Below are 26,268 nucleotides of genomic sequence, written 5' to 3' on the forward strand. Positions count from 1 at the left end.
GTCAGATGCAAATATATAAGGGACTTGAGCATCCATAGATTTTGGTGTCCGGTGTGGAGGTGGGGGGGAGGGTCCTAGAATCAATCCCCAGCAAATTCAAGCACATCAAGCCCATGTAAGATTCTTTAAGAGTTTCTGTTTTTGTACTGACAGGGCAGCTTCCTGGAAAGCAGTTCCTTCCAGAGATTCCCCTTTTTTTTTTTTTTAAGATTTACCCTGAGCTAACATCTGTTGCCAATCTTCCTCTTTTTTTTTTCTCCCCAAAGCCCCCCAGTACATAGTTGTGTATTCTAGTTGCAGGTCCTTCTAGTTCTGCTATGTGGGATGCCTCCTCAGCATGGCTTGATGAGCAGTGCCAGGTCCACACCCAGGATCCAAATCACTGAAACCCCAGACCACTGAAGCAGAGCGCACGAACTTAACCACTCAACCACGGGGCCCACCCCTCGGAGGACCTTTATGTCATTTTGATGCTTCTAGCTGTACTGCCTCTGTTCTTCCCCTTTCTATGCACACACAGACCACAGAGCATGGGTAGGCCCACACCTCCTTCTCTACCCACGCACCAGCTCTCATGTACTACCTCCCTCACGGTGGTGCGGAGCAAGAAAACAGCTATCGGAATTGGAGAGGCCCATAAACGAGGGTCAGCTAACAATCAGACCTGCTAAATGTTAGTTGTTAAAAGATGCTTAACATCTTTGCCCCTTTTACTTATCTGTAAAATGGAGTCAGATAATACTGGCTGCAGAGGGCTATTTAAGGGTGAAAGTTAATGGATATAAAGCACTGAGCACTAAAGAAGACATAGAGCACGCTCTTCATCAGTCTTGTGTTGACTCCCTGTGGACTCTGCATTTATAGAGTGCTTGGTGTGTACTCAGAGGGAGGTAAAATAGTTTGATGCAAGGGGCTGCCAGAAGTCCAGCCTTTAATGACGTCTGCTGACTTATTCTGGTGTGGAATCTCACTCCCAGGACACCTAAGCTTTCAAGGGAGAAAGCTCCCAGCCTGCTTTCTCTTTCTAAGCTCTACGCCTCTGGCTCCAACTGCATTCCACATTTCTACCCTGCTAGGAATCCTCAGTGTCAAAGACTGTGGGCAGAAATTTTTATTTGGAGATAGGGAATGAATGGCTATGTTAGCAAGTCAATAGAAAGCACTGGAGATAAAAATGATAGAGTACTTTAATATAATCTAATAGCATTATAAAATCTTGATATAGTCTCCAAGTCGCTTAACTTGAGTATCTACTCTGGGCCCAGTGCTGTCTGGGCCCAAAGTCACAAATAGCGACATTGTATATAAGTCTCCTTTTTCCTATCAGTCAAACGATGACCCTAAGAGCTAGTGGTATGCTGGTCAATATGTGCCAACCAGTGCTCTGGTAGGAAAAAATTGAAATAGAGATATAGATGTGTACGTAAATTGAATATATATATATATAATACATAAGTTGATTATAAATTTTACTAATATAAATTATGTGTAGTATATAATTTACAATTCTTTGTTGTAAATTCCACATAGGCAATCAATTGCCACAGAATGCTTTCACTGATTTTTGCCAAACTCGTGCATCTGTTGCCAACTTTATGATAGCTATCGATGGACAATGCATGTAGCTTAGACATGAGTATGAGTTGATACTTTCATTTTAGCTAATGAGTAAGATGAAAGTGAAACGACGAAGGTATGTGTTGGCATCTCACTTACTTGTCAATGACATGAGCAACTTCTTTGCTGACTCAGATCATTGTTTTTAAATACTAAAATAATACTGCTCCATGTTTTGTGTGTGTTATTCACAATGCAATGGCTCCAATTTTAATTTAATTTCCATTATTAGCATTTTACCCATCATTCCCTGATGTCTAGACAATCAACAAATCAATAAATCAAGCCCTGATTTGTAATGTTTGCAGATTTTCATGATGTAAATACCTCCAACCATGACCAATTTAGAGCTACCAAGATAAATTCACTGAACACGGAGTTGCGAAAATACGTGCACACCATTGTATAATATTTTCACCACACAGATGTAAGTAACCTCAACAACATAGATAATAGTAAAATGGAGTAAAATAATTAAGAAATGGTGATTTTGAGTACTTATGATTCTTGTTTTTGTTATAATTTATTTAATTGTTATATAATTTAATTTTTATAACGGCTATGTTTAACAACCAGCCAGAAAATTTTCTGAAAACTTAACAGTCAGCTCATAAGCTGGCTTGAGCACACTCCTGTTAGGAGTCTAATGTATTTTCACCAGAAATTGGGTAAAAAAAAATGTCCTATTTGTTAATATTGTTCAGTGAAGTCTAAGGAAAGAGAGAGCCAGAGAAAGCAGGTAGGCGGAAACCGAGTTAATGGCGAGGTTCAGTTTCAAGTGAGCAGACATCGTTGGTGCCAACAGAAACTATCAGTGTGGGCACCAAACCCTTTGAAAGTCCTGCCTGAACAGAAGTCCATTCTCGGCCCCAATTTTGCTTTCGCCCAGACGCGCATAATAGCTCGGCCTCCGGCTATAGCTGGGTATTCAGTTTTCCCATTCACCCACATGGAGTGCTGGCTGAAAGGCACTGAGTGTCAGCTGGGAGAAGTGTGTGCTTTCTCCACATCCATTTTCACCCCATCCCCATCTCCTGGCTCATCCATTCCCCATTTGCAGTGCTGAGAGCAGGGGGCCAGGCTGCATCCTTTATCCGTGGGCATCCTGTTGTCTACAACTGCGCCTCTCTCTACTCAGATAAAGTTAATGGTATGTTCTGTTCCCAAAACTCCAGGGAAATGTGAGTGATGTCATGGGCTCCAGAGAGGAAGGCCTAGTCTAGGCTCCTTGCCTGTTTTCCCCCTGAGATTGCTTGTAGACATCCTTCCAGGACCCCAACCTTTTGATTCCGTGTCTCACACTTTAGGGACGAACTGGAAAGCAATGAAAGAAACATTTCATGTTTTCATTTGAAATATTGATCAAAGAAAAAAGATCAAAAAAAGCCAGCTGAATCTCCCTCCTATTCACTTCTCATTGTTAATCAGCCCGCTCATGTGCTACCACAGCGTAGACATGGAAGGGACTTTGGGAAATGCTTAGTCCAACACTCCTGGTGGGTGAGAAAACCCAGCCCCATTGACAAACGTCAGTTGCCCAAGGTCATGCAGCAAGGAGTGGAGGAGCCAGAATTCGTGCCCCCAACCTGTGGAGGCACAGCCCAGCCACTTCTCAAGCACAGCCCATGCCTTCTCGCAGAGTTGGTGGCAAGTTAAATCCTTCAGATTCAACAGCTTAAACGTATTGGAATTTTCCTTCTCCTTCTGACCCTTTCTTCTATTTCAGAGGCTCTCGGTATGCCCTGTTACAACCTTCCATCATCTCTGCCCCCCACTTTCAGCTTCCTAGACTCCAGCTCCTTCGGTGACATGAGCCGTGCCCTAGTCATCTCTGATGCAGTAGAAAGAGCCAGGCTTAGAATTCACACACCTGGATTTTAACTCCAGCTCAGCCTTGCTGTGTGGCTTGAGCATGTTGTTTACCCTCTGTCTCTGAGCTCCAGTTTCTGTAACTAAGAGTGGGAATGACCATTCTGAGTGACAGAGACCTTCTGAACATTAAATGCCATGATGTCTATAGACTTCCTAATACTCTATCTGGCTCGTGGGAGGACAAAACAATGCAACTTCTCATGACGCTCATATCCTTACATTTCCAGTGGATGCTGCAGAGCCTGGCATCTAAAGCACAGTAAAAGGAAATGAAGGAATGAAGTGGTTACGGAACGAAAACTTGTCACCAAACCTCTATCATATTTTCCTTCCAAACATCCCTTGTATTTTTTCTTTCTTCACCATCCTTACTGTGACCATCAGCTTTTAGTCCCATACAATTTCTCACTTGAACCACAACAGCCAACATCCAGTGCCCCTGCCTTCAGCCTATCCCTGTTCTAGTCTCTCCTATAACCCACATCTGAATTAGTCTTCCTACAGCATAGCTCAAGGTCAGGGTCTGTGTCTTACACAGCATCTCTGTGATTTCTAAACATGTTCGGGAAATATCTGGTTCCTTAAATACACAAAGTGAAAATATAGCTTTGTAGATGAAATAAAAAAATACTTTTTTATTCTCTTCTTCTCTCCTTTTTCTTCATCCCTCCAAGTTCTTTCTAGTACCAGTTATACACCAGCTTTGGCATTAGTCAAAGTTTAGCAGGTTTAGGCTAACAATAGTTGTATTTCTGATGCTGTGTGAAGCCCTGTACAAGCATTATCTCATTTAATTATTGTAGCAGGTCTGCAAGGTTGGAGAGGAGGACAGGTTGCCATGTGTGTTCTAGGCCTATAAACCCTCTTCACGAAGATTCAGCCAAGTGCTAGGCAACTGCCGCAAATGCAGGTTTGCGTTCAGTTGGGGCCCTGAAAACACCCACTAGAATATGCAGGGGTGGGGCATCAATGGACAAGAAGTTCCTTTTATGGACACCCTCTTTGTAGCTGAGTGGCCTTGAGCAAGAATGCTCATGCTGGGTCATTAGCAACTCACAGTTGACAAAATTTACGACCACTCCTTCCCTTCATTTGTCGTTTCATTGAACTGCAACTTTCTCGAGACGAGAGGGATGGCCACTCCGGTCACTATTTGACTACAGCCCATGGGAGGCCTCCACGACTTTGGCTTTTGCAAATGTAATAGAAACGAAACAGGAATTAGTATGTCCATTTTACAGAGGAAAGAAAGTGAGCCTCAGGTAGGTGAAACCCCACAGCTGGGATGCAATCACAGGTCTCCTGATGTCTACTCAAGTTTGCATAGTTCCTTAAAATGATCGAGCACAGGTCCTATGGAGAATCCCCTGATAATTTTGGAAATCATTTAGAAAAATATGACACAAAAATATGACAGAACACAGCGTCCTGAAACCTTCTATTGGTTCACCATTCATTCAGCAAATATTTATTGAGCACTTTAATGTGGTAGGCACTGTTCTAAGCTCTGGGAATATGGTGGTAAAAAGCAAAATCTCAGTACTTAAAGGACTAACATTCTGGAGGCTTGGGGGGGTGGGGGTGGGGTGGAGAAAGACAGTAAAGAGATAAATAAATATATAAATATTAGCTGGCCCTCAGTGCCAGGAAGAAAAATGAATCAGCAAGAGGGAGAGAGAGACTTCCATGGAGGTGCATTTTGCATGGGGAGGTCAGAGAGTACTCTCTGATGAGGTGACATTTGAGCAAACCTGGGAAGAAGAGAAGAAACAAATTATATGGGTATCTTGGAGAAAAGAATTTCAAGCAGAAAAATAATCCAAATGCAAAGGCCCTGAGGTAGCAGGGTACCTGGCTGTGTGGAGGCCAGAGTGGGTGGAGTCTAAGCAGGAGGAGAGTAGGAGATGGGGACCAGATCATAGGGCCGTAAGGCCTTTAGAGAGGAGGTGATTTTACTCTGAGTAAATCGAAGGCCCCTGGAGGAGGAGGGACAGGACATGGCTTACATTTCAAATGGACCCCCCTGGCTCTTATGTGCAGTCAGCACAAGGGTGAAAGCAGGGAGACCAATTTGGGGACTGTCGAAATAATCCAACTGAGAGATGATGATGGCTACTCGGTGGTAGTGACGAATGGTGTGAGAAGTGATTGGTTTGGGTATATGATTTAAAAATATAGTTGACCAGATTTGGTTATGGGGTGTGAAAGAAAGAAAAGAGAAACAAGGTAGGACTGTGCAGCTGAAAGTCTTGCCTGAGAAGAACAGAGCATTTGGAGACACTGGATCTGTCTGGAAGCTGATAGTGGAAGAGAGAGTCAGTGAGAGTGTGGTTTCAATAGGAAAGGCTGAGAGGGTGGAGCACTTCACGTAGGCAAAGCTGCCTCTGCTTGGCCTCCAGTTTGACTCAGCAAGCCCTTCCCATCTCTCTGTTGTATTGCAGCACAACACTGCACGTGGGCAGGAAAGACTGAGGCAGGGATGACACAAGCAGAAGGGACACTCGCCATGTCACTGAGGTACAGTGAGTTGACAAAACTTTAGCCCATAAAAGGGAAGTCAAGAGCGCCGGCCCCACTTCACCGTGGTGGCCCAGGGTTTTGCTGGTGTGGATCCTGGGTGTGGACATGGCACCACCCATCAGGCCATGCTAGGCGGTGTCCCACATGCTGCAACTAGAAGGACCCACAACTAAAAATATATAACTATGTACCGGGGGGCTTTGGGGAGGAAAAGGAAAAGTAAAATCTTTAAGAAAAAAAAAAGGGAAGTCAACACTTGAACCCAAGTCTCAACAATCAGCAGACCACGGATCTTGGTGAAAGGAACATGGACAGATGCTGTTTCTGGGGTGGTCTTGCCAACTTCAAATGTAGGCCATTTGGGTGACTATCTCCCAAAGACCCCAATGGGGTGCCTGCAGTAAGATCTGAGAGGAGATCTTCCTTTCACTCTGAATGTTAGAGGGATGTTGCTGACCCACAGGATGTTTTGGAAAAGGGTGAAAGATTGTGAGCTGCTGGGATTTCTTGTATTCAAGTTGTGTTAACTGATGCTCAAACTTTCTTTTAAAGGTCCATGTTGTTTTGCAATGTTGTTGAAGATGGCTACCAGGAATTTTGTGGACCAGATTATAAAACCAGGGAAGGGGCACTAGAGCTGTTTAATATGCACTCACTGAGCATCTGCTCTTCTGAGCAGATCCTTAGGTCCCAGAATCATCCAGCCCAGTGGGAAGGGAAACTCTTGACCTGGGAGTATAGAGCATTGCACGGCAGGGGGAGTGTCGACGTCAGCCTAAAGGAAGTGCAGGCGAAGTGTGGGCATGCTATGGAAGCATGGTCAGTTAGAAGTTTGGTGTCCTGAGGACTGAGAAAAGTGAAGAAGGCAGAAGAGGATTTTGACTCTTTGTGCCGGTTGCCGGTGCAGAAGCTCCCTGGAGTTCTGCATAGATGGCTTTGGTCCTCACAGGTCGCTATCTTCACTGCTTTTGTTTTATTTGTTGTGTTAGATCTTTCTGAGGTGAGGCATTCGAGGAAGATCCTTGGGAGGAAGGCCGAGTTAGTTAATCTGTGCAATGCACTCAGTATACCCTACTGCCCACTTCCCAGGATGTGGTTGGGTGAAGGGTGAACAGAGAGAAGTGAGGGGATTCCAGACAGTGGGCACTTGCACTCTCACATGGAACACACCAATACCATCAGGTTATTTGTGACTTGACTGTTTAGTAGCCACTAGACTACATAATTGCCCAACTCACCCATAAGCTTATTTGTTTCTTTGTCTTGCCTACCATATCTAGAGCCAAGTACTTCTGCCCGACTGTCAACAGTCCCCATAATCTGACTTACCATGAGATACATTATCCTACCCGTTCCTCGACTGAACTCGGCTGGTCTCACTTCTTCTTGCCAGTCCCATTCCAGGGCCTCTGCTTGAGTTGTCTCCATTGGCTAGAGAACCTTCTCTTTCTCTTTACTAATCTCAATCCTCCCCAGTCTGCAAGAGATGGCCCAAGTTCCAGCTCCTGCAGGAAGCCTCCTTTCCCCCCCTCTACCAGACTAGCCTGACCCCTGACCTCTCCTCAGTGTGCTAAGGGCCTATAATTCTCATGATCTGGGCCCCTCAGTTGGGTGCTAACTTGCATGCTGAGCATTGTAGCTGTGTCACTTTTGTCTCTTTGCTTCCTTGAGAGTCCAGTCTTTGGTTCTTCATTGTACACATGTACAATGCTGGGCAAATGATGACGTTTAATCAAATCTTGTCAGTTTATGATTTGAAACAATGCCTCACTCCTCTGGCTTCTTGGCCTTTTCCAGATAACTGAAGTTGAACCTGTCAAACACCAAACAAGCACAGTAAGCTCTTTTTAATAGACATCTTTCTGAAATGTATTTGACATTTTCAGAAATTCTGAACTCTCATCTGCCATACAGACTATGTAATTTCAAAGCCACTCAGAGGTGTCATTCTAAAGATCCATTAGCAACCTGAGAATTATCACAGTTCTGTATCTGGTTTTAGGTCTTTCTGTCTCCTTCCTCAGTGTCATGAATGTCACCTGAGATTTTGCTTAGGGCTCTTATACCTGTCTCTTCTGAATGCTTTCTCCAGCCATTCCTTCCAGGGTACTATGTTCCTTTTACTGAGGTCCAGGAAACCAGATCACTAGAGGTCCCCAGAAAACACTCCCTGTGTACCTACTCGATGCCGGGCTCTGTCCTAGGGAACAGCGTCAATAAAGCATGACAATGACCTCAACAAGCATAACCATAGTACAGAATGGCAAAGGCTATAAGGAAGGTATGCACATGTTAGGGCGACAGCAGAGGAGGTGGAGCAACAAACTCTGGGCAGTAGGAGAGCATAGTAGCTGCTCAGGGCAGTGAACATGTGAGGAAAGCTTGAAAAACATAGCGGGATTCACCAGCAAAAATAGACAAGAAAGATAATTTCCAGCAGAGGAAATAGCATACTTGAGTAATTGATGGCAAACAGGACTCTAGACTCTATCAGGCTTTGAAAGAGGGTCTGAGGAGCAATGCGCATAATCTTTAATGCTGGCGCTTTCTGACAGCTCATGTGGGTGCCCAGGGGACTCTTTGGATGAGTTCCGGATCAAAAGGTCCTGAATGAGTCAGATTGCTGGGAAATGGACCTGTGGATAAATGGGGTCTAATTGTGGCTTTGCACGTTGGCTACTTGAAAGGACCTTGGCCATCACTGAGCTAAAGAACAAATTTCCTTAAGACCTTGCAAATACAATGTTATTTCTAAAATCAATTAACACTAGCCAGTCCCAAGAAGAGAACAGCCTAGGAGAATATTTTATGATATTCTAGGATGTCCGAGTTGGAAGTTCTCTTAGAACTGACGTTTTACCCTCTTTATTGATTATTTGGTGATTAATGAAAGAGGAACATCACCTAAGAGACTTGCCTAAACTAATATAGCTGGTAGTAGAGCAAGGACTAGCCTTCTAGGTCTCCTGATGCCTAGCCCCCTGTCCTTATTCTACTAAAATGTGCCTTTTAAATCAGTTGCCGTATTTATTACTTAATTTAACAAACCTTTGTTGAATGTACGGAGTCATAGGTTAGGCTCTGGATATGAAGAGACTCACTCCCTGTCTGCAAGTTGCTGACAATGTAGAGTGAATTAAACAAGCTGGGCCACAGCTCCTATGAGGACAAGGAATCTCCCGGTATTCTAAGCATCAATAACTATCTGTGTTGATGATTCATCTTTCCCTGTCATCATTTGAGCTGCTTCCCCTTCTGAGTCTGGCTTCTTCAAATGCTTCTGGCGTTGTCAAATGTCATTCTCTTCATTCCTCAGGTCATCTCTCCCAGCTAACTTTCCCTTATTGTTCTCTAGGAGTCAGTTCTCAAGCCAGATTAGGCTCCTCTCCTCCGTGTTTCCATATCCCTTAATACATTGTTAATTTTCTATCTCTGAATTTACAAAGTGATTTGTAGTTATCTTGTCTTACGTTCGACTCCACTGAACTCCAGCTGAAAGGTGAAGAATTGGTCTCTTTAAGCTCAATTTCCCAGTGGCTTGAATAGTCGCTAAACCAGGAGAGGCGCTCAGTGAATATTTAAGTTGAACCAGCAATTGGAAATGGAGACCAGAGGCAAGGAAACCGTATTGTCTTTGGTAGGATGAGTTCTGAATTGAGTTCTCAGTAGTAGAGTGGTATTCTGTGCCACCTGAACTTCGATTAATTGACCTCATAAATGTCACTGAACACTTTCAAAACTATTTAATTAGACCTTCAAAAATATTTATTTGCATCCACTAGAAACTCACAAAGCCCCTGTCTTCATGGAACTTACATTTATTGGAGAGAGATTAAATACATATACATATAAGCTACTTATTTTGATATCTGATTTGTCAGGATACTGATAAATGTTGTGAAGAAAATAAATCAGGAAAAAGAGATAGAGAGTGACAGGGAGGCCTGTTTTAGATAAAATGATCAAGGAAGCCCTCCCTGACGAGCTGACATAGAGACAGACACCTAAATGAAGAGAGGGAGTGGTCCATGCAGCTGTGAGAGAGAATGCTCAGTGACTGATGGAAAGCACAAAGGCCCTGAGAAGGGAGCCTGCGTGGTGTGTTTCAAGCACACTAAGATGCCATGTGGCTGGAGCAGAATGATCAAGGGGGAGACCTGCAGAAGAGGGAGATAGAGGGGCGGCTGGGGCAAGGTCATAAAGAACCATGGGCCATAACAGAAGAGTAAAGGATAGAGGAAAAAAATCTCTGGAACTGGATTTAAGCTTCAGATTCTAGTATTTTCTCTGCCACTGACTTCCTGAATGACTCTGACTTCTAATTTCCCCTCCCGGACCTCAGTCCTCCTATGTGTATGATGAGGGAATTGGAAGTGATGACTAAGGACCTCTCAGCTCTGTGGTCTGTGGACCTTGCTTATGCGTTTCAGAATTTCCCCCTGGGGATGGAGAGTGGAGCGCTCAATGCACACATAGCCTGCAGAATGCATTTGCACCAGGAGCTGCAGCATGGGCTACCTCTGCTCCTGGACTTCCTGTCATGTCTTCACAGGCAGTCAGCGGTGGCTGAAGTTTCAGGCGTTTCAGGACAACCAAATTCCGTCTCCATAGACCATCTTTAATGGTTTGAGGGGGACTTGCAATGAATCTCATCTCCAAATGGAAGCTATAGAGATGATATGGGCCACCAGCAAACACAACTCATCTTGGTGGGGAGTTATGGTACACCTCCTTTATAATGGCTGAAATCACATCTTTTGCAAGTTGTGCATCAGCCGTGAAGACTTTCTTCTTCTAATGATTGGCTGTCACTCTGTCTTTGTAAAGTAGGTAATGGAATTATATTTAAAGCTTTCACTTAACAGCCTTGCTCTTTGTAAAGATCCGCTTGAGGAATGCAAGCTTCTTTAGATAGGGAAGTGACAACTGTCTCTGACATTAAATAGATCTCTTTCTTACCTGTCCTGTTAAACATATGAAATATCAAACTCCTCTTCCATATGACAGTGGTTCAGATTTGTGCTATATGTCACAGGGAGCACAGCTGGTGAACACACTGGGAGGTACATAAAGCCAGATCAGGGTTACATTTAAAGGCCTTTTAACAGCACCGTCTAAAGATGAAAATGCTGCCTCTGGAGGCTACAAGTTTCTTGTTACTGGAGATGATCAAGAAAAGGCCATTAGGCAGGATATTACAGACAGAAAATATGTGTCAGTCGGAGAACTGAACAAGCTGTCTTCAAAAAGCCCTTCCCACTCTAAGATCTTCTCCTCCATTACCATAATCTTGCCTTAATCTGAATTTTCTATTCTACAAGGACAGATCAGAAGATTGTCAATGCCATTTTAATCGCTGTGGGCCTTTACCAATAAGATAAGGCCCAGCAAGATCTGACTACAAATCTGTGCAGGCAAAGAAATGGATTTGAAGTTATGTGCAGTGGTGTAGAGGGACCTATCACCCATGGGTAGAGAGGAGAGAGAGAGAGAGAGAGAGTGTGTGTGTGTCTGTGTGTGTTTATAACTGAGTCCATCTGTTATCACTTACCTGTACTGTGTTCTTTGTCTTCCAGATTTTATTTTTCATTTTTTAAAATCACCGGTTCAAATTGGTTTCAGTAGTTTATTCTCAGAAACGGTTTTGGTATTATATTTTAGGTCTTATCCAAGCGTAATATTAATTTAGGGTTAAATAATATAACACTTATTTAAAATTTTTCTTTCCTCATGATAAACCAATTAGAGGCCCATGAGAAAATGCCAAAGACTTTATATAATCCCTTCGAAAGTTTACATTATTTTTTAAATGGTTGGAGTTTTCTGGTTCATGATGAAAACCTAAACATATATATTTACCAACTCTTTCTTCCCAATTTCTGTTGAAGTAACCAAAAAAAACCAGACAGCAGCACATAAAATCATAGAAATGTAGAGAACAGAAAAAGGGATACCAGCACACCAGGAAATTTAGCAAATTTCTGAAAGATGACAAGTAGTTTAAATCAAAGGAATGGCTGGCTAACCCAGAGTGGAGAAAGTGGATGACCAGAACAGAAGAGAACGTTGCAGCCAAGGTGGGAGCTGTTTTAATTAATGAAGTCCTACACAGATTCCAAATTTGATGTCTTAGGGTATGGAAAGCCAAGAATTAAGGAGTAACATTGGGGCCAGCCCAGTGGCGCAGAGGTTAAGTGCACACATTCCGTTTAGGCGGCCGGGAGTTCGCTGGTTAGGATCCTGGGTGCGGACATGGCACCGCTTGACCAGCCATGCTGTGGTAGGCATCCCACATATAAAGTAGAGGAAGATGCACACAGATGTTAGCTCTGGGCCAGTCTTCCTCAGCAAAAAGAGGAGGATTGGCAGCAGTTAGCTCAGGGCTAATCTTCCTCAAAAAAAAAAAAAAAAGAGTAACATCTATCTATTTAATAAAAAGATTCCTCATGAAATATCTGAGCTACTCAATCTTTTCTTCCTATACAGAGCAGCCTGCTTTTACTTGCCTCTAGGCAGAGAACACTCCATTCTATAGAAATTGAACAATTGCTGAGGAAGTCTTAGGTGTCAAGTGTTAGAGCTGGCCTCAGAGTGAAGCCCTTCTTATATGGTGGGCTGGTGGCAGTGGAAAGATGCAGCCAAGCCAGTCTGCTCACAAAGTCCAATCTAAACCTTGCCGGTCAACACAAACACATACACTCACACATCGTTCTCCACCAGTCCGCCCATTCAGGAGAAAGGCTTGCTGGGCAAACAAGCCAACACCAAATTGGAAGCAGCTAAGGACAGTTATCTGTACTAGTCAAGTAATTCTTCATCCCTAAATGTGAATGGGCACCTAAGATTTGCCCTACATTTCAGGAGGGAAAAGTAAGATAAGAAATGAGAATAATTCATCATCAGGTTAATCCAGAGAACAAAAGAGAGTATAAAAGTATAATGAATATTGTTAGAGAGATTTTGGATAATATTAAAATTATCATTGTTTTTTTTCTTTTTCCATGAGGAAGATTCACCCTGAGCTAATATCCGTGCCAATCTTCCTCTATTTTGTATGTGGGTCGCCGCCTCAGCATGGCTGCTGCTGAGTGGTGTAAGTCGGTGCCCGGGAACTGAACCTGGGCCGTCAAAGCAGATCATGCCAAACTTAGCTAGTAGTCCCTTCCCAGGACTGGCACCCTTAAAATTATCTTTTAATGGTAATCACTAAAAGGGAAACACTTGGAGAATAAGCAAAAGTTATTTGAAATTTATAAAAAATCATAATTGGCAAAAAACTTAATAGAAAATATGGAAGCTAAAGTCAAGGATAGCTCCCAGGAAGAAGAGCAAAATTCCAAAGGAGGCAAATGAAAGGGAAAAATTTAAAAATAAGGAAGACCAATTCAGGGTATTCACAATCCAACTACTAGATGTTCCCAAAAAAAGAACAGAGAAATACTGAAAGGAAAATTATCAAATAAATAATAAAATAGAAATTTCCAGAGTGGAAAACTACCAATCCTTAAGTTGCAAGGACCACTAAAGATCAAGAAGCAGAATGGATGAAACATGATCCACACTTGGATGCATGTGTCCCTGTGAAAGTTCAGCATGGGGAAAATAAAAGACAAGCTTAGACACCTAGAGAGAGGAGACTACCAAAAAAACTGAAAAAATTAAACCCAAAAAATGATAGCAGGTTATCAACAGACTTCTCATCAGCAACATTAGCAAATGCAGAAGTTCTTAAATATTGTGGAGTAAAGTCATTTTCATTTATGCAAGAGCTCAAAAAGTCACTTTTCACTTACTATTTGTGGAGGTGAAATGCTTGAGAGTACATTATAGTAAAACTAAAAAGGAAGACATGAGATTCAAGAAACAGTGAAACCAGTCCAGGAGTAAATGAAGAAAAACATCCCAGTCAGACTGCAAGGCAACAGGTTAGGAAGGCAGTCATGGGATCAGGAAACAATTAATATGATGGATTAAAAATATGGATATTGTTCCAGATATTGTAAAGAAGGCATATGTTTCTTTGATAATCAAGAAAAAAATCAATTGGGAACACGAAGAGAAATTAAAAATATACTGCAAATTTTTTTTTTTTTTGAGGAAGGTTAGCCTTGAGCTAACATCTGCCGCCAGTCCTCCTCTTTTTGCTGAGGAAGACTGGCTCTGAGCTCACATCCGTGCCCATCTTCCTCTACTTTATATGTGGGACGCCTACCACACCGTGGCGTGCCAAGCTCTGCCATGTTCGCACCTAGGATCTGAACCGGCGAACCCCAGGCGGCCGAAGCGGAACGTGGGAAGTTAACCACTGTGCCACCAGGCCAGCCCTTACTGCAAATTTAAGAATCAAACAAAAAGCAAACTAAAATATGGAATGATTTGGGGTATTTAATGAAGCAAAAGAAAAAAGAATTGCTCTGAATATATTGCTTAAATCTCTTTTAACCACACAGTATTAAGGCCAAAGATTTTATTTTCTTTCTGTATTGGTCTAGATATGCCATTTGATCTTATAGTGAGTAATATTAATATGATCAAATATTTAAAAGTCTTTTTATTGGTCTCCATGTAGAGAATCAACATATAGATAAAAAATGAAAGACTTAATCTTTGCAACAGAATGTAATTATTTTGTAAACCTCGACATGTAAAGTCATTTTGGACCTTGGAAAATGTTAAATGGATGGGGGTAGAGGGTGACAATTTTCTCTGTCACATGAGGAAAGAGACTTTGCTAACAGTTGGTAGAATAAGAAATAGAAATTTAAGTGTATCCTTTAAAATAACCAGGTGGATAAATAAATGGAAAGAACTATAATCACGATATTCAGAATTATGGTACTAACTGTAAGAATGACAGAAATCAGAAAAGGTTAAAAATGATCAACCCTGGGGAATGGACTTGGGGAGAGAACTGTTGTTTCCTTCTATTAACTTTCTGCGCCTTTTAAAAATTTTTACAACATGCATGAATTAGTTTAGTAAATGATAATAATATTAAAAAGTTGAACAGCCCTGTTCCAGGAAGGAGGAAAATAAGTTATTGAGCCCCTGATATTTGACATGATACACATCATTTCAGCTTATTCATCATAAAATTATGATCTTCTCTGGGCCTGATTCTCCTCATTGATGAAGTATTGATAAGTTGGTGAAAGAGTGGATAAGCGTGACTGCATCTCTGCCATGTCTTCTTTCCCCAGCTGTGCCTGCCTTCCTCAGTGGGGTCCTCTACACAGCCCGATGTGCTGAGACTAAACTGATGTGGGTTCTAATCCTGCCTCCACCGCCAGCTTGGTTTATGACTTTGAACATCTCATGTTTTACCTCAATTTTCTTCTTTGAAATTCTTATTTGAAGAAACCTCAAATTTCTTCTTTGAACATAAAATATCTAGGATTTTCTGTTTTTAAAAGTGGTCTGTTTTATCCATACTCCCCCAACACACACACACACACCCAAAGACAGACTTTAGAATTAGACTTACTAGCTTTGTAACTTCGGGCTGGCTACTTAACCTCTCTGAGTCTATTTCTTCATTTATAAAGGGAAGTCAATGAATACAGTCTAATTTATCATTATTTTCATCTTGCTTCTTTTGTCTGGCCAGATGGGGGCGTTGCCTCCCTTGGCATTGGTCAGCCAATAATTTGAAGTTGTGCAATGCCTGGCATCTGGAAAGGAAAGGAGAGGCTAACTGTTACCACAGGCTCTAATTCCAGAGCAAAGAATCGCCTCCTGGATAATGGGGTTGAAATGTGAACTATACGTTTAACTTCTTGATCAAGCACAAAGAAAGACAGTGCTTCCCAGAAATGGATGATTTCATAGTTCGATGAGGTTAAAATGAAAATAATGTAACAGAGTTCCTAAATTGAGGAAGGAACCAAAATGGTGATCTCTCACAGATAGAAAATCCTCAGAGACGTTATTTCAATTGTGCCCAAGGTCCCAGGACTTATACGGGGGTCTGGACTGCTCTAGGCATGATGACATAGAGTAGTCCCTCTGGGAATGCAGCCTCCCTTCCAATTGTATTCCTCACACCATTGTAATTTGGCCTTGTGTGCAAATATCTCAAATCTACAGCTCTTAGGAGGAATATTCCTTCTCTGACAAAAAAGAGGGGGCTTTAGTTGAATTCTATAGACTAAAACTTTATACACCAACTTCTTAAATAAGGGCAGCAAGAGAGGCAGCTGGTCTGTCCAAGCTCCTCAATGAGAGTGAAGAAGATGGATTATAGGTGTTTATAATGGTATCAAGGAAGCCACTTGCATCCCTGCTCTCGGATTGACAGGTTAGTGTCAGGACTTCTAGAACTGTGGCTGATGAGGCTGATACCCCAAAAGACGTTTAAATAGTCGATGTGACTTTTCTCCTACACTGTACAGTCAACTCTTTTGCCCATAAGCAAAGGAGTTTTATTAGCACTTGAGCCCATGAGTCTTCTGAGTGGAGATGAACAGAACTCCTCCACTTGAGATCTCTGGAGTTGAGGTTGTTTAAGATATTTGGAATAACAAAAATGCTCTGGATTTCTAAAAGTTTCCTAGTCAACCTCAGGGCAACATAGAAAAATCGTTACTAAGTTTCACACCCATTGGATGCCAGAATTTGAAGGGACTTTTGACATCATTTCATCACATTGACTCATTTTAAAGATGGTTAAACTAAGGTTAAAGGAGATGACATGATTTTCCCAAGTCCACAAATCCTGTATGGCCCCAATCCATTCACTTATTCATGTATTTATTTAAGCAACAAATGTTTATAGAGCACTGACTAAGTCCTAGTGATTACATCAGGTCATGGGAAAACGTTTGTGGATATGCGATAGCTTTCTGCCTTCCAAGAGCTCACAGTCTGGAGGGGAGGCAGGCATGTGCCAGTCCTTGGGTAACATAACAAGGCCTAACAGAGAGATGGTAGCCATGTGTTCGTGGAGCACAGCAGATAATGCTAATTCTTCTGAGGGGCTGGGAAGGGCCTCTCAAAAGGCATCGTATTTGAGTAGAGTCTTGCAGGATGAGAGGAAGGGGAAAAAGAAATATTCTAGGTGGAAGAAATAATACACGCAGGATTTGATAGGGCAAAGCAATTCAAAAGTGTTATTAGCCATACTGGGGTCCTGTGGGGCACTGAGAGCCACATGGGATAGAAGCCTTAGACTCCAAAATCTCCAGGATAAAAGCACATCATATAGAGTAAGAAAACTTGGGCATGGGCCAGCATGGGTCTCCAATTACTTCCCCATGTGGAAGGGAAACCAGAGCAAGTCTTGAATGTAATGAGGAGAGGTATTTCAGGGATCCAGAAAGAACCTTTGCTCCAAAGAAGAGCTCGTCTACTGCTCTCTGAATCTCTGTGTTGGAACTCAAGCATTCAAAACCACAACTCCTTAAGGATGGGGATAAAAAGGTAAATACCCAGGAGAATAGAATCCCAGAAATGTACGACAACTCACAGGAAAGTGTATCAATTAATATACAGAGCATTTTAATACTCAATATTTGAAACAGGAGAGGTCAGAAATCCTTCCTTTGCCTTACTTTCAGTGGAAGGCATCTTGATTTACAAAGCAAATGTTCCCTTCTTTAATGTATAAAGACTCCCATCTTTTGTTCCCCTAGAATATTGAAGGGAAAGGTGTGTATTGTTGTGGTGTATAATCACAACTCTAACCATATTTGGGCAGTAGTAGTGTGCTGTGATCAGAGGCTGGGGATCTGGAGCCACTCTGCTTTGGCTTAAATCCTGGCTTGGCCACTTAATAGTTATGTGAATCCAAACAAGTTATGTAACTTCTCTGTGCTTCAGATATAATAATATTTATCTTATAAAGGTTCGAGGGTCTTTACTTATGAGCTCATATGTAGAAAGCCTGGTACATAGTATTATTCAATATTTTTCTAATATTACTGTTATTTTTTATTAATATTACTATTATTTGCAAAGCATTGCAAAGCAATGAGGACTGGTCTTTCTTCCCAGGTCTCAGTTATAGTTATAGTCAAACGGATTGACCAGTCAATATCCAGAAGGTTTTGTTCTCTCATCGAACATTACAAGATTATAGGCCTTGTGGAAGAATCAGACATAGTCTTTGCCTCAATGAATGTATAATCAGATTAAGTGTATTTATTGCTAGTCTTTCATTCTTATACAGAAATATAAACCTGGAAAATATGAACCTTAATACTTTCATTCTGCCTAGAATATTCATTCTCCTGCCTCTATGCTTGCCTAAATTCTACCCATTTCTCAAGATCCCATGCACTTGCTGGGCGTATCAGTCAGAGTCCAATCAGTAAACTAAAACCACAGAGTAATTTGAACAGGGAAAGTCTAATATAAGGAATTATTAACTATAAAAGGGGATTGTAGCAATGGGAGATTAGCTATTAAGAAGTAAAGAAAACACTAAAGAATATAAGAATAGCAGATATAGGGAACAGCCACTATGCCTAGGACCAAGATAGGACAGCTAAGGAAAAGGTTCCCCAGAGCTCAGGTCCAGATATTACTGGAGAGGCCACAGCTCACAGGATGGAAGAGAAGTTGCTTTGTGCCATACCAGTGGAATTTGCTGGAAATCTGTCCCCTATGGTGCCAGGGAAAGCTGTTCATGAGGAGGTGTTTCACTAGAGGTATAAATATACCTCTATAAAATGACCTGAGGCTGGGAGCGCTGCGGGATTCCACCCACTAGGCACTGCTGGCCTCCATGCACTACAGAAGCTGTGCATTCTGCAAAAGCCTGAGGCTGTGGAAGCCACCACACTGCCGGAGTTCAGGCCTGTGGAAGGAGCCTGCCGAGCAAGGACACTGGAACCAGAAAGCAAAGACTTTCCTCCTCAACGTCTCTCCACTGTTCTCTAATGACAAAGCTTACTATCCATTTCCTTTATCAGTTTCAAAAAAAATGCTTAAGAAACCAGCTCCATTTTCAAAGAGCAGGGAAAAAGAGGCAACTTGGAACTAAGAGGCGATTACATAACTAGCATAGTCTACCCCTTTGACGGTTGAGATTCCATATGCAATTCTTTATATCAAGCTGATGTCTGTTTGACTGTAACTTCCACCAACGTGGTCTTAGGGTTTACGTCTTGGACCACTTAGAATACGTCATCCACAACATGTCAACCATGATACCTAAGCTTCTTGATGAACACAGAGCCGAGTAGGACTACCAAGTAATTTACTTAGGATGGACATCTCTTTGATATTGAAACATGGTATCATGGTATGAACTGTGGCTGCCAGAGCACTTGATAGTTTTTTTTAAGCATACTTCTAATTGAAACTTTGAGTAATGTTTTTTAATCCATGCTTCACCTTTTTGTGCCATTTGTTCAGTTTGTATGTTCATTTGTTCAATCCATTAATATTCATTAAATGCCTATTCTGTGATAGGTGAGAAGGACCACTCCCTCTCTCTCTGTAAAGCTGAGATACTGGCTGGGTCCTTTGATCCCTGCACATCCCTCCTGGGCTTTTTCTAAGCCCTGGAGACCTACCTCCTACGCTTGGTAAGAAATTACATCTTTATCACTATGGGAAGTGAAGATTTTCCCTTCTCTACCACCTACTTAAGCCTTGAAACTCCTCTGAGTAATTATAAGATACTGTTGTTTCCAATTTCATTGGGTCTAAATCCAATGAGATTTACCCTCACATGGGAAAAAGTGTACAAGAAGTTGGCATAAATTATAAATGCCTGTGCCAATGCATACTTTTTCCATTACTACAAAGTATTATAGAGATTTCTGAGTGTGAGCCAGAAAATTCCCACCCCAAATTCAAAATCAGACAAAGGCCCAAGAATCGGATCTCTAGTGCTGCAGCAACTGCATTTTCACACCATTCTCATGCTGAAGTGGGATCTCAGGAGAGCCAGGAAGGGTCCAGAGTTCAGGGAAATGAAGAGGTGGTTCCAGCTGATGGGGCTGAAGGTCAGAGGGAAGACAGGTGATTGCCAAGGAAATGAGAAAAGATGCCAGACATCTAAGAGAAAAGGCCGTAATGCTCTGCGGAGGGAGAAAAGTCTAGATTCAGAGAATATCTTAAAGTTAACTTGGCCCTGCTATTTCTCTAACACTGACTGAATTGTGAACTGTAAATGCGTGTAGGTGTTTGCCCAAATAGCAAAATTCCAACACTGTGCACTTTTATTTTGTTTTTCTGAAATTCAAACTGTTTATTTTGGGGAGACAGGTGTCTCTCCTTTTCTGCAAAGCAGTAACAGCACAAACAGCAGGACAAATTTCCCAGTCTCACCTAGTTGATTCCCAGCGGGTCCCCAATCACCTTCTAGACTTTGAGTTCCCAGAGTATGTCACAGCGACCCTGGCCACACTGGCTTGAGGCCACATCCCAGACTTGTCATTTCAGCCGCTTCTACAAATGTTCAGTTATTCCCAGTTTCCTGCCCAGCTCTCTGAGATAGGAGTGAACGTTTGTGGTAATTAAAACAGTGTGAAATTTGCACTGTCAGGAAACACAGTTATTTTTTTTTCCTCTGCCAGCCATCATGCTATTTATAGCAATACACTTCACCATTTATTTGCTGGGCAGTGACATCAAGAAACAGATATTAGGCAAGGAAGCCAATTTACTCCACAAAAACATCCATTATCTTTATCACCAACAGAGACTGAAAAATAATCAATTAGAATGCTTCACTTGGGAATGACTAATTGAACTGTTAAATATACGGTATTGGGGCAGTCACCCTGGGAACCTAAATATTAATACGTATAACAAGCAAGACTTCTTATGAAGAAGCTGTGATTGGTACCACTTTGTACACAGAGATCGCATTCCCCAATGGACACAAGTTACAAACCAAAATTCTTCTTTCTGACCCTACTGTATTTGAATTTGATCTTATTCCACAGGAAGTCTGATACTTCCATAGGAAGTGCGCTTGTCATGGATCGTTCATTTCTATTTCCCAAACACCCTATCATAAGAATATTCTCCAAAAGCTAATGCTCATAATCAACCCTGACTAGGACATACAGCTACACAGGTGCGTATGCACATGCACACACACACACATACGCCCATACACACATCTAGACACACACACACACACACACCTCCACACACACTATTCTCAGCTTTTGAATATCTACAAAACAGAGAGATACTTTATTTTCCTACAGATAACTTGACTATAGTTTAGCCAAAGAGCCAACCCAGAGTACAGAATTCTTTTCCATTGTTTATCTTCTTCATTCTTTCATTCAATTTACTAAATATATATTACACGCCTTGGACCGTTTAAGCCTCTTAGGATATGCAGATGTGGAAGAGAAGATGCCTGTCCTTAAGGAGTTCACACTTCAGGCTTAGAGACTGACCATCACAACACAAGTTGATAAATACTATAAAAGAACAATGTACAGGCTACTTTGGAGTGAGAGAGCACTTCGCTGACATTTTAGATGAGTCTGGCAGTTGATTTAAGTGAAAAGGCGTGGAAGAAGGGCATTCCAGGCAGAAGCAATACCTGTTTCAAAGGGTAGAGGTTTCAAAGAGCCTGGCATCTTTAGAGAATGTATCAAGTGCAAAGTAAAGAATTTGAGGTGGAATGTGGAAGACTTGAGAAACTGAGGAAGGGCTTTGCTTGCTGTGCTAAGAGGCTTGATGGTCCTCCAGGAGACACTGGGAAGCCTCTGAAATATGTCGAGCAGAGGAGTAATCCGGTGAGATTGTTTCAGGAGATCATTCGGGCACTAGTGTGGGCAATGGATGGGAGAGTGAGGGTAAGACAGAGAACGGGGCAGGGGAGAAGGGAAACCAACTAAGGGATTTGCAAAAGTATAAATAAGAACTCACCCAGACCTGAACTGGGTGGAGGCAAAGATGTTGGGAAGAGAGAATTGACAAACTGCACGGTATGAGAGAAGTAGGCACTCAGGTTTGTGGGTTGAGTAAAGAGACGCTTCACAAAGCCATTAACTGAGATAAAGAAGGACATAAAGAGGAGAAGCCATCCTGGGAGCAAAGTTCAGCTTTGGACATGTTGGATTTGTGATGTCTGTGGGGCCTTGCATAAGAGACATGTGGTGGATAAAGGCATATTAGCATCAGACACTAGACCAGAGGGAGGGGACTCCTGTGTGGCCTTCCTTGAGCCATCTGACAGGATAAAAATTATCCCTATCTCCAGACCTTCACTTCCCATAAAATCCCCTGCTCGGGGTGGGGGTGGGGGGCGGAAAGGGGGCCTCTTTCCTACTCTGACTCCTCCTTAGTCGTTTAAACTGAAGACGCTCAGCCCGGGAGAGTTTACCAATCTACCCAGCTCCTTCTGCGAGTCTAGGGTGGAGCTGACTCTCCCCCTAGGACAGCCCGGCTTTGGAATAAAGACACTCTTGTAAAGAGGATTGTATAGATAGGGTAAGATACACTACCTCAAAGGTCCAGTTGATTTTTATTGATTTTTTTAAATTTGTTTAGGAGAGTTCTAATTTTAGAATTTAGGGGATTCAGAGAATAACCTTCTCTCTTTCGTTTTATTCCAACTCTTATCCCCCTCCTTCCTCCTCCCTTAGTAACCAGGGCCGTGACCTGTTCTGGGGTGAGGTGGAAGCTCTCCCGGGCCGCTCGTATCGAAGGTCCTTGGCAGCGCTGCACCACCCTCAATGACCTCCCTGCCAAGTACCAGTCTTTTCCCCCTAAGCAAATGACCTTCAACAGACATCACTGTTTTATAACTCAGGGCAAGGACAGTCTGTCTGTGTTTTGCATCTGCACGTATCTACCCCAGTAACAGAGAAATAAGGCTCTTTTTGCTAAGAAGCTGAGCTGTGTGGGATTGGTCTTGATGTTATTTTGTTGGGGTTTTCAATACTCTCCGAGCCCTGGAAAAGCACATCCATTCAATGATGACTCTGGGTCTGGGGTCCCACCATCTCCAATTTCACTGCATGTTTTTCCAGAGAGAGATTTAAAGTTCTCACCCTCTCACATCAAGAAGGCAAACTTTATAAGTGAGAGGGAGACATTGGCTCTGCATCTCATTTCAGTGTTTTGTGTTTTTTCTTGAAATTGAGAAGAAGGCAAGCAAACATCAGCAGAGTCGTGAAATAAATTAGGCCAGAATGGTGGAATTTGGAGATTCCCCCTCAGATCTCTGCTAAGCAGTCACCTTTGCTCGTGGCATTCCCTTTAAACACACATATTTAAAAGCAAAGCCAAGGTAGGAATTTCAAGTCATAAAACACTTATACTCCTTTGCCCCGGCAACTGCAGTTCTGGAAGTATATCTCTAGGAAACAACCACAGATGTAAGAAAGGCTTTGTACACAAAGGTGTTCATCACCCTGTTGTTTATGGTAATGAAAATGACAGTGAGTAAAATATCCCTGGAAAATATTGCTGGCAAGAAAATTATGGTATAATGTCAACTAAAGCAAGCAAGATAAAAAGTATTTATTCTCTGTGTAATTTCTGAGCTGTAAATATTAGTTAGGATAAAAGGCTTGAAGGATACGTACCAAAATATTAACAGTAGTTTCAGGCTGGTGGCATTATGAGTTCCAAATCTGAAATGAGCAAAAAAAGAAAAAAATTAGTATGCGTGCTTAAACATTGGAGAATCAGCATCAAGGTTGAAAAGTGATTTATTAAAAATAAAATGGGTGTATTGTGAGGATTGTCAATTTCTTCTGCTTTCAATGGGGTAGAGACCAAAGGAGTGGAACTTTGTAATAGTCCCAGGAGTACTGAAGATACTCAGTGAATATACACCTTTTACCAAAAAGTAAGCCAGGTATTAGGATCACCAGAAGGAGATGAGGGAATTCAGTGATGACAGACTCACAGTCTAGAGTGGTGGGATATCAGTCAGGAATACAGATGATACCATGAGAGAAATGCAGCCCAAGTACTTCAAGAAAACCCCATAGTCCACAAGTTTTTATGGATGGAAAAGATTTGGTTTGAAATATAGATTACAAGAAGGAGAGTGATGAAAAATCGTGCTCAGCAGTTCATACACCTTGCCCAATGCCTGGTACAGAGCAATGCATATTTGCCAAACTGCTGTCCAGTACTTAGAACTCTTTTATGTTTGGCCAGACTGTGGACATCCAGGATGAGAATTTGTACTTAATTCTGTAGGCAATGGGCACCCACCAAAAGTGTTCGAACAGAGGAAGTAAAAGGTAAGAGCTCTATTCTAAGAAAATCTAGCTGGTTGTAACAAACAGGAGGAATTGGAGGGAAAAAGCTGAAGGCAGATGGGGGCTAGGGTGGGGAGGAGAGAGAGAGATGCTAAGGCAGTAGCAGAAATAAGCATTAGATGGGTTATATAGATAGAAGAGCAGGACTAGAGATGCTGCTGAGACCAGGGCAAAGGGGAGGAAGGAGTCCAAAAGGGCGATAGGGATGCCCAACAGTACTGTATAACCTCTCGTTCTGAACTTGAGTTACCTGCATACGCTGAAAGTTGCTTTTCAGTTTCACAACCATCATGCTTTCCTTTGAGTTTGGAGTTGATGAGGACATGTGGATGCAGGAGGAAAACTTGCGGAGCAAAGTCATTGCCAAACAGGTGAATTTCCTCAGGAAATCATCAAGGGGTCTCTTTCAGTTCCACTCACACCCATCTTTCACCTGGGTTCCTGTCACACGCTGCAAGAGCTTTGGCAGAGGGATCTCAAAGAGCTTTGATCCTTTTACAAGGCAGCTCGTCCAGACTTGTGGCGCCCGCCTCCTCCTTTCCTGGGCTCCCACCTCCCATTCTCAGCTACTCCAACTATGCCTTTGGAATCCATTGCACACACATATATGTAACCTCTGGCCCAGGTGGTCTTTCAAGTCACCAACAAACCTGGAATCTCCCTGAATAAAATCAATCCTCAACTCTGCAAATATGCAGGGAACATTTTGGTTGCCTACCCAGAATCCATTTCTCCCTTCATTCCTGACTTTTATTCAGATATCCACACATTTCCATCCACATCTGTGCTTTAAGGAAAGCTGACCTCACTCCCAGTTCCAGGAGTGAGTCTGATTGGTTAGAGTAATTCTATTGATTGGTTCAGGAATTCTAAGACTACAACTTGGTCTGATGAGACCTAAGGGATATTTCCAGGTACTTCCGCAAAAATAGTTTCTTTTCTATAAAGAGCCACCAGAACATGTGGTGTTTCTCTTCCTCTGGATAAGGTTTTGTACAGATGAGAATCCCAGAAGTACTGCAGCAATCTTGCTACTAGATTTAGGTTGAAACTCTTGCAGACAGAGGGACTGAAAGACAATCACAGCAATCCCCTCTAATTTTTTTTTAGTTGACCTAAAGCTGTTCATCAATGGGTGGCCATTTTGGAAAATTGTAAGGATGTCTTTATTATCACAGTAATTGGGAGGTGAGCCTGGCATTTAATGTATGGAGATCAAGGAAGTTAGAATTTATGGGATAAGCTTGCATGACAAAAATTCTTCCCTCATCCAGCACAATTTCTTAGTGACCCACTGGGATTCCAGGTAGGTGATAAACCTATTTATTATTATCTGAGCCTAGAGCTTAACTCCATTTCACATACATACAAAGTATTTTTACTTTGTGTATAGTTTTAATACACACCAAATTTTCCATTGTTTAAATCAAGGGAAGATTGTACTTTTGTTTGAAAGTCTTCCAAGATTTGTTCACCTTTTCAGAAAATCATGTCACCAATGGCAATGGCACCAATGGGGCTTGAGTTGTCAACACAATACTCCTTTATTAGTCTGCATTTATAGCTGTCATACTCATGGTAATTCTATCTTCCGGTCCAAACTCCCGAAAACATCTTCATGGGTACCAGTGTAATTGTGAGATGACATTTACATATCAATATGTATGTATCTTTCTATTGTAAATTACCTTCTTTTTATGTCTCCACTACACTGCTGTTAGGGCATGATATATTTTCGTAATTATATGATCGGTGGATTAAACTATCTATGAATTCAATTGCAGAATAGTAAAGGGGATATTACAAGCTATTTAAAATAAAAAGGAGGTGTTGTATTTGCTGGGCGAAGAAGGGAGGAGACTCATTCTCTTCAAGAATCCTAACTGATATAGAATTAGGCAGCAAGAAGTGGGAGTTCTTAAAATAGACCCTAAAATGGGGAATTGGCTCAACTGTTGGAGTCAGTAAAAAATAGCGATAAGACTCTCCTAGGTCAGGCTGAGAAGTTACAGATCTCGGTCCTACATTTGAAAAACTTTAGTGAAACCAACTAACTTATACTGAC

At 42.0% G+C, this 26,268-nt stretch overlaps 1 long non-coding RNA gene across 3 annotated transcripts; it reads right to left on the reverse strand.

Annotated features, from left to right (window-relative positions):
• Positions 1–1,806: 1,806 nt before the first annotated feature.
• On the reverse strand, positions 1,807–24,718 carry LOC106835594 (uncharacterized). 3 transcript variants are annotated; one of them, XR_011504191.1, is made up of 4 exons: positions 24,454–24,688; positions 23,517–23,564; positions 7,339–7,822; positions 1,807–2,931 (listed from the first exon to the last, which is right to left on the reverse strand). It is a non-coding gene; the product is annotated as an uncharacterized lncRNA (long non-coding RNA). The 3 variants fall into 3 exon arrangements; XR_006528850.2 differs by lacking the exon at positions 1,807–2,931 and adding an exon at positions 4,933–5,240 and having other exon boundaries at positions 24,454–24,718; XR_011504190.1 differs by lacking the exon at positions 1,807–2,931 and adding an exon at positions 4,933–7,030.
• Positions 24,719–26,268: the final 1,550 nt, after the last annotated feature.

Source organism: Equus asinus, chromosome 6 (assembly GCF_041296235.1).
Source record: "Equus asinus isolate D_3611 breed Donkey chromosome 6, EquAss-T2T_v2, whole genome shotgun sequence".
In the NCBI taxonomy this organism is placed as follows: domain Eukaryota; kingdom Metazoa; phylum Chordata; class Mammalia; order Perissodactyla; family Equidae; genus Equus; species Equus asinus.